This window comes from Urtica dioica, chromosome 2 (assembly GCF_054948205.1).
Source record: "Urtica dioica subsp. dioica isolate 48M chromosome 2, U.dioica_male_clone48M_v1_H2, whole genome shotgun sequence".
Taxonomy (NCBI): Eukaryota; Viridiplantae; Streptophyta; class Magnoliopsida; order Rosales; family Urticaceae; genus Urtica; species Urtica dioica.
This window is the reverse complement of record NC_142757.1, coordinates 52,278,584-52,291,207: the sequence shown is the minus strand read 5'-3', so window position 1 is coordinate 52,291,207 and position 12,624 is coordinate 52,278,584.

Below are 12,624 nucleotides of genomic sequence, written 5' to 3'. Positions count from 1 at the left end.
TGACTGGTTACATGTATAGATGAGTAACTCATAAGTTATTTTGTTGTATTTATGATTGTTTGTGGTCCACTTTTCATGTTCTCCCTGTAAAAGTTTTTGAATTTCATTTACGCTATTCTTGTAATCTAAACATTGGATTTTATCAAAATATATTCATTTGAAGAGTCATTTATAAAAAATAAAAATAAAAAAGTAAATGCTTGCAAAATTGCAAATTGATGGCTTAACGATATTTTCATACAAAATTATCGATTATTGAGAACAAAACTAGTTTATTGAGAAAATGACACTTGAACATTAATTTGCGGATTATTTATACAAGATTAGTGGATAAAGCTGATCAACCGTGATTTTTATGAGTGTTATAAAGGTTATTGACTTGATGATAAGATACCTAATATATATTGCTTTAAAAAAAATAGACACCTAACATATACACACACACATACATATATATATATATATATATATATATATATATATATATATATATTCCGTGTGTGTGCTGTGAAATATTCACTTCCCTTCCATGGTTTAAAATATGTATATTTTTAGGCCAACTACTTGAATCATTCAATCTTTTCAATACGTATACATTTGAATATGTATATATTGAATGCCCCCATTTTTTTAACTTTGGTTTTTTATATAGCCAAATATACAATTATTCTATTTTTTTTAATAAATTTACAAGGTCCTTCAAAGCTTTATTATTTTTTAATCCAATCAACAACACTCTTTAGCTAAGTTTTTAGTTGGATTATGATTTCTGCACTACCATATCTTCAATTTGATTTTGAATCGAATCTCATCCTCTCTTTTTATTTCTTCTTACGCATACAAACAAAAGATCAATATCCTAGAAAAATTTGAGCCAGCAAAGCCATGTGTCAATCGCCGGTTGAGTAATGTCACAGTTTATAGAAGAAATAATATGAAAAATAGTTATATATTTTTATTGCATAACTGGCGCGATGAGTTTGAAAATTCAACAAATAAAAATAATAATAATAATTACAGGGATATTTCATTATGATACAGCCAAGAGTAGAAGTCCTTTTATGTTTATTCATATTTTTGTCATGTTTTTCTGTAGCTTATTCGTCAACTTTTCAAGAGTGAAATTTTGCTTAATTGAAGATCTTAGTCCTGCTGTCTACGAAAATATCATCCATATCTTTTTTTATGCTAGAAGAGAGAGAGTAGTGAAGACCACGATACTGTATCTCAGATCTATGACCAAAACCAGTCCAAGTACACTGGCTTCTATTAATACCATTTTTTTTTTATACTTTTGTTATTTTTGGGTACTTGATCAGTCAAAACACCAGATAATTGTCCAAATTTCAGCCTGCGACATAAATCGATTATAATTTGAGAGAGAATATTTAATCTCATTCCTATATCTCGTTTAGTTTTTACCGAAAAAGTAATTTTTGGAAGGTAATTAATGTGGAGGTATAATAAAAACAAATACAGAATAAAAAAATTTGGGAGAGGAAAATATGTGCATTAAACAGATCTTTAAGCACAAATTGGCTGAAACCTTTGCCTTTTTTTAACTATTTTTTTCTCCCAAGTCAGAGGAATTAACATATTCAATGATGAAAAGGCATAAAGACTCAAGTTTGCAGACTCTCTCACAAATTGCCGTTTTCTTTGGCACTCCAATGAATTACACTCTAGTTAAGATCCCCTTAGATCAGAGACTCTTCTTTTTTTTTTTCACGTAATCCCCTTTTGAAGATTGTCTCCGCGATGAATGATAATCACACGTTACTCACAAACTATTTACAAATAAAGCACAATAGTAACTAGTTTCTGAATTAGTTGTTGACGAAATTCTCTAAGGCAAAGAGACTGACTCAAGAATAAATCGGCGTATGTGAAACTAAAATCCAAACCATGTTTAGCCAAAAGAAAACCCTAGTAGAGTTTAATATAAGTTAGCAAGAAAATCTTCCGCGAATCTGGTAAATCGGATAACTTAATATGATTATATCGTTCCAAAGATATTAATACTTAAGATAGAATATTTTCAATTTAATTTGTGCGAGAAGGATATGTGACTCAAGTAACTCGATATATCTTGAATAACTTGTTGCAGAAACGTCTTCAACAACTTACCATTGTTTTGCCAAAATAAAAATTATGCCATAGAGGATCTAACACATTTGTGTAAATTATTTAATAATATGTCATGGAAAAATGAAACTTAATTCAACAATGATGTAACGAATAAAGATACGCAATCAGACCTTTATGAAATACTTTTTTTCCAATTAATTTGATGAATAAAGATACGCAATCACACCTTTATGAAATACTTTTTTTTTTCCAATAATTTGATGTTTATTGAGAAAAAATTTCAAGAACTAATTTATTATTAGAGCCAGTTGGATCATGGAAAATATATGGTGGTGGAGAAATTATATTTTTAGGTTGTTGCAAATTTTAATTAAGTCTTTCCGGAATCAAATCGAATCAATTGTTCAGCTTGGTGTTTTGGAGATTTTGCATCTAAGTGCGTCGAACTGGCGGACCTCGGAGGAGCGTTGGACGGTGGTTGACATTTCCTCACTTCCGTTGATTGCTGAATCATTCACCACCTCCGTTCGCAAGGTGGAGTTGAACTCTTCGGTGAGCAATGTTGGGGAGCGGAGGTTGGGCGGCCACCGACATCAAATGGGTGATTTTTGGAATATGTCGATCTTTTGGAATTTTTGTTTAGTTTTATATTATGTTATTTTTCATGTTGTTTTGGCTTATTATTGTGTGGACAAGTTATCTTTTTTGTTGGGTATTGTTTGGTTTACTTTTGATTGGAGTCGGATTAGCCGTTGTCCACCATTCGATTTTGAATTTACTGTCATCGAACTGCAGTTGATTGGATCCATCTATCGACCATTTAGGGTATCTTGAAAGAGCCTTACATATGCGCTCGATTGTTTCGCTTGTTGGAAGACTACACAAAATGAGCTATTATCTATATTTGGAGTTAGATTCTCTCATGTATTCATGGATATTTTACCTTTTTTCTAATGGAAAATCCGTACTATCTAAAATATAAATATGTTTTCTCAAACCCATAAATTTGAGAACGTGGCAACTCACAAATCTATCAATGAGCTGTTGGTTTCTTGGAGCATGACTTTTCATGTCCTCTTTTGAGTGGTTGTATTCAAGCCGATGTTAGGCAGTTAAATGAATTTTCGAGACTATTTATTTTTATCCGTTTCAACTAGAACGTCGTGTTTACTTCATTTGAAATGCATAAATCTTAAGGGTGTGCCAAAAAAAAATCGTTAATCAGATTGGACCTACGATTTTTTAAATAGTTTGTCTGGTCTAAAATGGCTTTCCTCAATCTGACATTGTCCAATTTTTTAAACTAGTTTAAAACATTTCGGTCTAATTTTGAATATTGAAACTATGGTTTAAACCGACCCAAAATAGCTCTAACATTTTATATTTATATTTCATTTTTTAGCTTACGTGCATTTGAAATTTGAGTTGATAATAATGGGTTTGATATTAATATATCAATTTTTAGCATGTCTATTTTTTAGTTAAAACAAAAATACGATGTCTACAACGGTTTATACCAAACCAAATTAGACCGGACCGGTCTTAAACGGGTATGTTTGGTTTGTTTTTCAATTTGATTAGAAAGCCTGTTTAAAGATCAAATGGAACTGTGCACAATGTTAAAGTATCATAAGGTTCTATCTTAAAATCAATTGACAATAGGAGGAGTAGCCCATGACCTTTTCATAAGGAGCATAAATGGTATATCCTCAGTCGATGTGAGACTTCCTGATACACCCATCTCACACCCAGGATTGAACAACTGGTGCATGAAGTTTGTAGAAACAAGTGGTCCAACATCAAGAAAGGGTTTGTCTATGATACCATGTTAAAGTATCATGGGGTTCTATCTTAAAACCAATTGACAATAGGAGGAGTAACCCACGACCTTGTTATAAGGAGCACAAATTATACATCTTCAGTCGATGTGGGACTTCCTGATACACCTCCTCACGCCCAGAATTGAACAACTGGTGCGTGAAGTTTGTAGAAACGGGTGGTCCAACATCGAGAATGAGTTTGGCTCTAATACCATGTTAAAGTATCATGATGTTTCATTTTAAAACCAATTGATAATAGAAAGAGTAACTTGTGACCTTTATAAAGAGCACAAATGGTACATCTCCAGACGATGTGGGACTTCCTGATACACAACCTTAATAAATTTCATGATTCTTGATTTTTTTTTTACAAAACATTCTCCCATCAATTTTAAAATATGATAGATCATGATACACAAGAATTATAATCCTCGTCAAATAAAACTCATTGATTAAATCAACAAAAAGTATCCCTAATTAGTGTTCAAGTGTGTAGGATTCCTGAGATTAGGAACTAAAATAATGCATCATACTTTGAGAATGTTATAGGGTCTTTCAGAATAGCTTCTACGATTGATAAGTTTCCCGATCAGGCGAGCCCTAAAAAACTAAAATATTAAGGTCACCAAACTGAAATGCTTGCACGATTGACATATGTTTTTGTCATACACGGTCGCGCTGTGACAATTAAGATTTTCGCAGCATAGTTCAAATAAAAGAAGGACTTTCTACAACGGAAAATGTTCGTTGTGCAAGCTTACACACATAAATTTTCTATTGTACAACCACTTTCTATAGTAGGTACGTAAAATCGGCTATATTTCTATAGTATGTACGTAACATCTGCTATATTTTTTCATAAATTATCACAAAATTATTGATAAAATTTTTATGATAAATATTTTGCAATAATAAAAATATTCATGTAGAAAATCAATAAAATAAATAAAGCTAAGGAGTTTTTTTTTTTTAAATCTAAAATATAAGAGATTTTTTAAAGGGAGAGTTAGAGGTGCGGCACTTTTAAATATCCAAATTTAAATTTTAACTTAATTACCTAATAATAATAATAAAAAAATCAATTAAGAAAACCAGTATACATCACATGAAAAACTATGCATGAATTGCACTATATTTTTAATATTAGAATCATTTGACTATAACGCTATCGGAAGAAAATTATTAAATTATTTCGAATAGTTTCTTCATTTCTAAATCACGAACAAAAATAAATGTCATTAAATAAAAAAAAAAAAAAAAAAAAGTGGGTTTTTTCATGATACACTTCAAAATTCAAAATGTCATATTGTGTAATTTTATCAAATATATGGGTTTCTTGTAATCAAATCTCTTTTAAAGTAACACAAAATAAAAGGACCTTATAATACATTGACTATATACCTTGTCTACTTATTGTATTTTTCAGCTTTAGCAATTTTTTTTAAAATATTTTATATAGAGTAATAAGGTCAAACATACACCATACGTGTTGAAAGAAAAAAAAAATGGAAAAGAAAAAAGAAACATACACTATACCTGTATCAAAGTTTGATCACCGATATAAGACACTTTTTTGGTTTCGGAAAGGACTTCTTCATCGTGCAACAAAATGGCCAACAAAATGTCAAAAGTCTATACATCCAATTGTTTGGCGACTTAAGTCGTCTAGAGATAACCATAAAACAAAAATCTGATGTAAAAACCAACCACAGTCGTCATTGCAATTAAATATTCCACACTTGAATCTTTGAAAATACATAAATTCGTTGAAAATTTCAAACCCGATATGGAGCTTATTAAATGTCAACCGTCAAGAACGAAGCTACTTATCAACAAGGGTTTTTGAACAGTCTTGTCTATTATTTTAAGTGCTATATAATATGGTTGTAAATTAATCTAGGATTTTAGTGTAATAATATATATAAATATGGTATCTAATACGAGAATATTACTAGTTATTCTTTCCAATCCGTGTAATTATGCCAACCACTAATAAAACTCGTTAGGATTAGCTCTTTTAATTAGAGCATAGGACATGTACAGTTTCAAAAAAAAAAAAAAAAAAACTTTAATATAATTTGTCTATAATTCACACGTTATTTTATAAAACTAAAATGTACTTCATAAAGTCGATAGTTAATTTCATTATATACTTGACTTTATTGATTTACCATTGACCATCTTACATTCCAAAAATTTATTCATCTTCCACATTTAAAGTTGTATCTTTTTTTTTTCCTTTGAACTAATTGATTCTAACTTTGCATAAAATTACGACCAATTACACAAATGACATGGAATTATTTTACATTCGGCTAATTCATCACCCTCTTACTAAAAATACAGACCTCACAATGTGGAGGTAGTGTCAGTCAAGCATTGACGCTAGACACTTTTCCTGCTAGATCGAGTGTGGGCCGAGCCAACACCTGCTTCGGCACGGTCCTCGCTCGAACCCATTGTTCGGGGTTCCGAGCACGAAATCAAATTGGTTTGGGACAAACCCGGTTAAAGATTACGATCACTCTCACCCCAGAATGAGAAAGGTAATCTTGTGGTTCTTGATCTATGAAGATACGTTGTTAAGTGTTCAATTCAAGCTCATAAGTAAATTGGGCAAAAAATTCATTTCATGCTCCAAATGGAATGAAGTGTTTCATTTCGTTCTTCTGATCGTATAATGTATGAACACCCAGTGAAAAAAAAGGGAAAAAATGGTGCTAAATAGTCGATTGAAATTCATCAATTTGAAAAATATTCATGATTTGTCTAAAGTTATTTGGAATAGCAAAAAAAAAAACGTAATTATCAGCTGTCTACAAGTTTTTTTTTTATGATGTCAATAATTTCTTTTTACAATGATAAATTGTTTATGCGTAAGTCAATATTTGTAGGGATAATTAGACATGTAGTTCATTTAAACCCTCTATGTTAAAATTTTAGTCGAAATTTTTAAAAATTAAAAAAATAGTATAAACTCAAGTAAGACGCTTGCGTCATGCCATATTATAGAGACGTAGGCATGAGTTGGGCTTTTTTTTTTATATATATTTGAATAATTAAATTGTAAATTTAATTAAAAATAGCATTTGATTAGTTGCAACAGTTTTTTCATATTTTTATTGACAGTGGCAAATTTTTTGAACAATATAAATTTAATTATTTTATTGATCATTTAATTTTAAGTGGCTATTTTTTAGAAAACGTTAGCGAACACGTTATGGAAAAAGAAGAAAAACAAAGTAGAAAAGGAAATACATGTGGGTGGTCTCTTCTATTTTGTTTTGTTCAGTTTTTCTCAATGTGTGGTGGAGTAAATATACGATTTTTTTCAATATAAATACGCGTGGAACACAACAACATTTATGGTTTTCTGACTTTTTAACTTAATTATTATTAACTATCGCGAGAATTATTATTTCTCTTTATGCTTAAATTGCAATCCCATCATATGGTTCGTTGACCAGCGTTATAAATCGCTTTCATAACTCGTTGTCCTGATTATGAATTTATCATTTATTATACCATCGGTCCCCAGAAAACATAATATAGTAGTAAGATTCGAAATGAATTAACTATTTTTATTACGCGAAAGTATTATGAGGCGTTTTTTTTTTTTAAACTATTTGACCATGCATTAATGTAGTGCACAAATGCTTTGTATAACTCGATATGTTTGTGGCTGAATTTCGCCGAAAGAAAGAATACTTGGTAAACGCTAAAAAATTTACCATTGCGAGTTATGACATTACATATATTTTATTGCGTTTTCAGTTTGACATAATATTATAAGGAAAGAGAAATTTAAAGACACGAGTATTAGAGATCGTATAACTATATTTTACACATTACCCTTTTGTTTCTTCTTTGTAACAAGAATTTTCAAGAAACAATGATTATAATGATATTCTGCTGAAACAATAATATAATTAAGCGATTTATTATGATTAGTCGACGTGGCACTACTCGCTCTAGGAAATTCATTTTAAAATATAATTGCTAATTTTTTTTATAGCATATATTCTTGTTTTTAAGCGTGCCTTACTATTCTAGTCTCTTCGAGCTCTCGTTTTACCCTTTTGCTCTAGTTCATAACGAGAATTTTCACATGAATATAAGGGATAGCATTAATACTTTGCAAAAACATTTGAATAAACCTAATAGGCCGACTATATATTTATGATATTACACATACTAAGTATCTCGTTTTAACTCTCCCGCATGTCTCCGAGGTGTATAATCACAAAATTGTTGCAACTACGTGCTAGCCGCCACAATGTTTTCATAGGAATAGTCATGACAAACCCACGACTAACACGGTGATTATATCGATTCTAAAGGCCAATTTTATCCTAGTGTTAAGACAAATAGATAGTATAGCCGAGACTAAAAATAATATTTATTGTAGTGACATTGTATATTCTTCGTCAGTAAATTATTTTAGTTGAGCGACACATGTTTAAATTTTGACATTATTGTGTAGAAAAATCAATTTCATGACATGATTCATATTTTTTTGGGAAAATAACACATTTATACCCTGTGTTTTAGTGAAATGTCGAGTTTAACCATCGGTTTTCAAAAATGTCGAGTTCATACCCTCTGTTTAACTAAAATGACGAAATTATACCCCATGTTTAACTAAAATGATGAAATTATACCCTGAAATAGACAACAGTGTCACGAATATTCTTTTTATTGACTTTTCATTGACGTTGACTATAATATGTATATATAAACACCAATTATCTTTATTCATTCGCCCCATATATGTAATTTATTTAAAAACTAAAAAATAAACAACAGTCTCTTAATCGTGAAGAACACATAAAGAGGCAAATGGGTAAACATCGATAGTTGATAGTCATCAAAATCGCATATTCGAACAGAGAATCCAGAATTTAGAGTTACAATTCGAACACAGAATGAAGTCATTTCTTAGGAGGTATGAGTTTTATTATTTAATTTCAATTTAATGCTATTTTTATTTCAAAATTGAGAATTTGGAAGTTAGGGCACTGATTTAGATTTGATTTGGTTTTTCTTATATAAGAGTTAATATCAATGAAAGGGAGATTTGTGACGCTGTTATTCATTTCAGGGTATAATTTCGTCATTTTAGTTAAACAGAGGGTATGAACTCGACATTTTTGAAAACCGAGGGTTAAACTCGACATTTCACTAAAACACAGGGTATAAATGTGATATTTTCCCTATTTTTTTTATATTACAAATCTCAAATGTGGACAATTTTTTAGAGATATTAGAGACAAAGAAGTCGACCCTTTGACTGAAGGGTAGAGATCGTAACACCAAGGGGCCGTTTGGTTTAGTTTTCTAAACTCGTTTTCTGTTTTTAAATTCTGTTTTCTGATTCTAATTTTTAAATTTAAAAAACAGATTTAGAATTACGTTTCAGAATATTTTAAATGTTGTTTGGTTATGTTTTCCATTCAATTGTATAGAGATAAAATAGAAAACAACTTTTCATTGTTTTCTGTTTTCTAAACAAATTTCAAAGAAAACAGAAACATGATTCTAAATCTGTTTTCTGAATTTATAACCAAACAGTTTTTTTAAAACTGTTTTCTAGAATTTACAATCAGAAAACAGAAAATGGATTTGGAAAAGTAAACCAAACGGGGCCCAAGTATTTCCATTGACTGACTGAACGGATTCAACCAATTACATACACATTACTCCTTTGACTCATAGATCAAAATGTCAATAACATTACATACTTGGAAAATAAAATGGGAAATGGCCGGATGTAGTAGTGTTTTCAATAGTTTGGACCAAAATATAGGGTAACATGTTTTTGGACACTTTTAGTAGTGTTTTGGGGAGAGATAATAGTTTGATACCGAGTTTGCCCTTTAATTTGTAATTTTGTTCATTCAAGCCCCCAAACCAAAACTTGCTCAATAATACGGTCTTGTTTATTGTGCCATGTACAACTCTCTCTCTCCCTCTCTCTCTCTCTCCTCTCTATTTCTCTGCGTGTGAAAGACGTTTCATCTTCCTTTCATCATCCTCCATGAGCTGCGTGTCTATGAAGTGAAGCTCATCTCTCCGGCCACCTCATCCTCGTCTAAAAGTAAGCTTCTTTCGGTCAACGTCATCGTCGTCTTCTCTCCTCTCTTTTTGTTTCTGGGTTTTCGTTCATCCTCGTCGGGTTTTTGAGTTTCTGGGTTTCGGAGAACATGTTTGTTCAACGTCATCTTCGTGCATCTTAAAAGAAAGCTTTTTTCGTCGGTCATCTTTGTTTTCGTGTGCTTGTTGTCTGGGTTTTAGGTCTTTGTCGTTCTGGGTTTGTTCGTGCCATTACCCGCCGTCTCTGTGTTGTTTGTTTCTGGGTTTGTTTGTGTGTTGTTCTTCGTGTTTTTGGACGTTTGAGTTTTTTTCGCGTTCTTGAATTGTAGACATACATGTCTACAGTCTCTGAAATTGTAGACTGTCCCTGTTATACGTCGTTATTGTAATTGTAGATATACATGTCTACAATTCTTGTAAATGTGGACATATCGATGTACACCTTCAGCTGTTGTAGACTAATACGTCTATTACAACTGAAGTTGTAGACCTATATGTCTACAATTACAAGAATTGTAGACATGTATATCTACAATTGGGTAATTGTAGATATACATGTATACAAATAGTCTCATTGTAGACATTTAATTTTTTTCATACACGATAATAACAATCAGATATGCGTTTTTGCTATGCAGGAATGTCAGTTGTAACAATTGTAGATATTATAGATCTACAGTTACTACAACTGTAGACGTCGATATCTACAATTGTTGTTAACTGTAAACTTATAAGTCTACCGTTTATTACAGTTTTTATTACAATTATACATATCAAGGGGAATTGGTGGCATAAATCATCAAACTCTTTCTCTGGACTCAATGAGAAAAATAATTTGAAATCCCTAAATAAGAAAAGGACCCCAAATTGCTTCTTATTTCTCTTGTCTGCTTAACTTCAAGTCGCGATCTTGCAGTCATGGGAGAGCTTTGCTACTGTGGCATTCCTGTTCGCGAGTGCGCTTCGTGGACAATTTTGAATCCTGGAAGGAGGTTCCACGGTTGCATCACAAAAAAGGTAATCTCTCGAATCACGATTGTGAATCGCGTCTTTGTTTTCGCCAAAAAGTCACCTCTTTGTGTTTGTTTTCTCAGGAAGATGGTGGGTGCGGGTATTTCAAATGGATAGACCCAGAAATGTGCTATAGATCGAAGCAAATCATTCCCGGTTTGTTGAGGAGGAAAAACATGTTAGAATCCGAGAATGCGGGACTTCGAATTCAAATTTTCAAGCTGAAGATGGCTCTGTTCGTTGTCATTGTCATTGTTGTAGTTTTTTACATGCTCTGAATAAGTTTGGTTAGTCATATAATAGCTGCTCGAATCAGATTTTAAGGTATCTGTTTTAAGGGTTTTGTAATGATGTAATGAAGATGATTTCAATGCAATGCAATGACAATTTTTGGTTTGAACTGATATTTTTGCAGTGTTATGGTGGTGATGAATTTACAATGTTATATTTCAGTGAGACAGGGTTAATGATAGAATTGAATTATTATAGTTGTATGTCTTTTTTACGTCTTGAATGCATTACATGATAGAAGTTGTTCAAATTGTAGACATCATTGTCTACAATTAAACTGATTGTAGACATTTATGTCTACAATTGTGGTGATTGTAGACATTTAATGTCTACAATCACTTCAAATTGTAGATATGTATGTCTACAATCATCACAATTGTAGACATCACTGTACACATCTGTAGACACAGCCATAACAAAACAAGAGCATACCGAAGCCATACAGTCATAATAAAAAAAAAAACATACGAAAATATATAGCAATGTTTAGGCATTCAAACTTCAAATTGTCATACAAAACCATACAAAAATATAAAACATAGTTTTAAAAATAACTTCATAGTTTGATATTGGAGTTCATGTAAACATAAAAATCCCAGCCCAAAGATGTCGGAAACTCGTCGTCAGATTCGTAGCCGGTCGCAAGTTTCACCGCCACATGGTCTCCTCAAACTTGTCCAATGCGCCGAAGAACATGAAGTTGTGGTCCACAATCTCTTCTTCGGGGACAAATCTTACAAATCCCTGCATATGTCAAGAAAAAAACATGAAACTCTACAAACAGTCCTCATATCACCAGAACTATATCTACACAAACATGTAATTGTAGACATTTATAACTATAGTCACTAGACATAAACATCTACAATTCTAGTGACTATAGCTATAAATGTCTACAACATAAATTATAACCTATGAAATCTTCAACACACAGAAAATGCAAATCAGAGAATTCTACAATCACATAAATAATAACCCAAATTCAGCTTTGCATGCCATCAAAAAGTTACCCAAAATGCTCAAAGTGAAGAAATGTACCTCATTTATAGTTGCTTTTCGTTTTCGGAGCTCAAATACTGATATCTCATCTTAATTTGATGCCGGCAATTCAGTGACTAGTTTTGGTTTCTTCACTCGACGAGACGTTGTTGGCTTCTTGGCGGGAGACTTTTTCGCTGGAGAGACTTTTCTTCAGCGGCGTCGGACCTTTCTTCGCCGTCCTCGAATTCTTCCGAACCGGCGCGCATTTTTTGGCCGTCATTTTCTGCAATCTAGCGTTTGAAAAAAGGTGATTCGTAGAGATTTGAAATAATAATGAAGA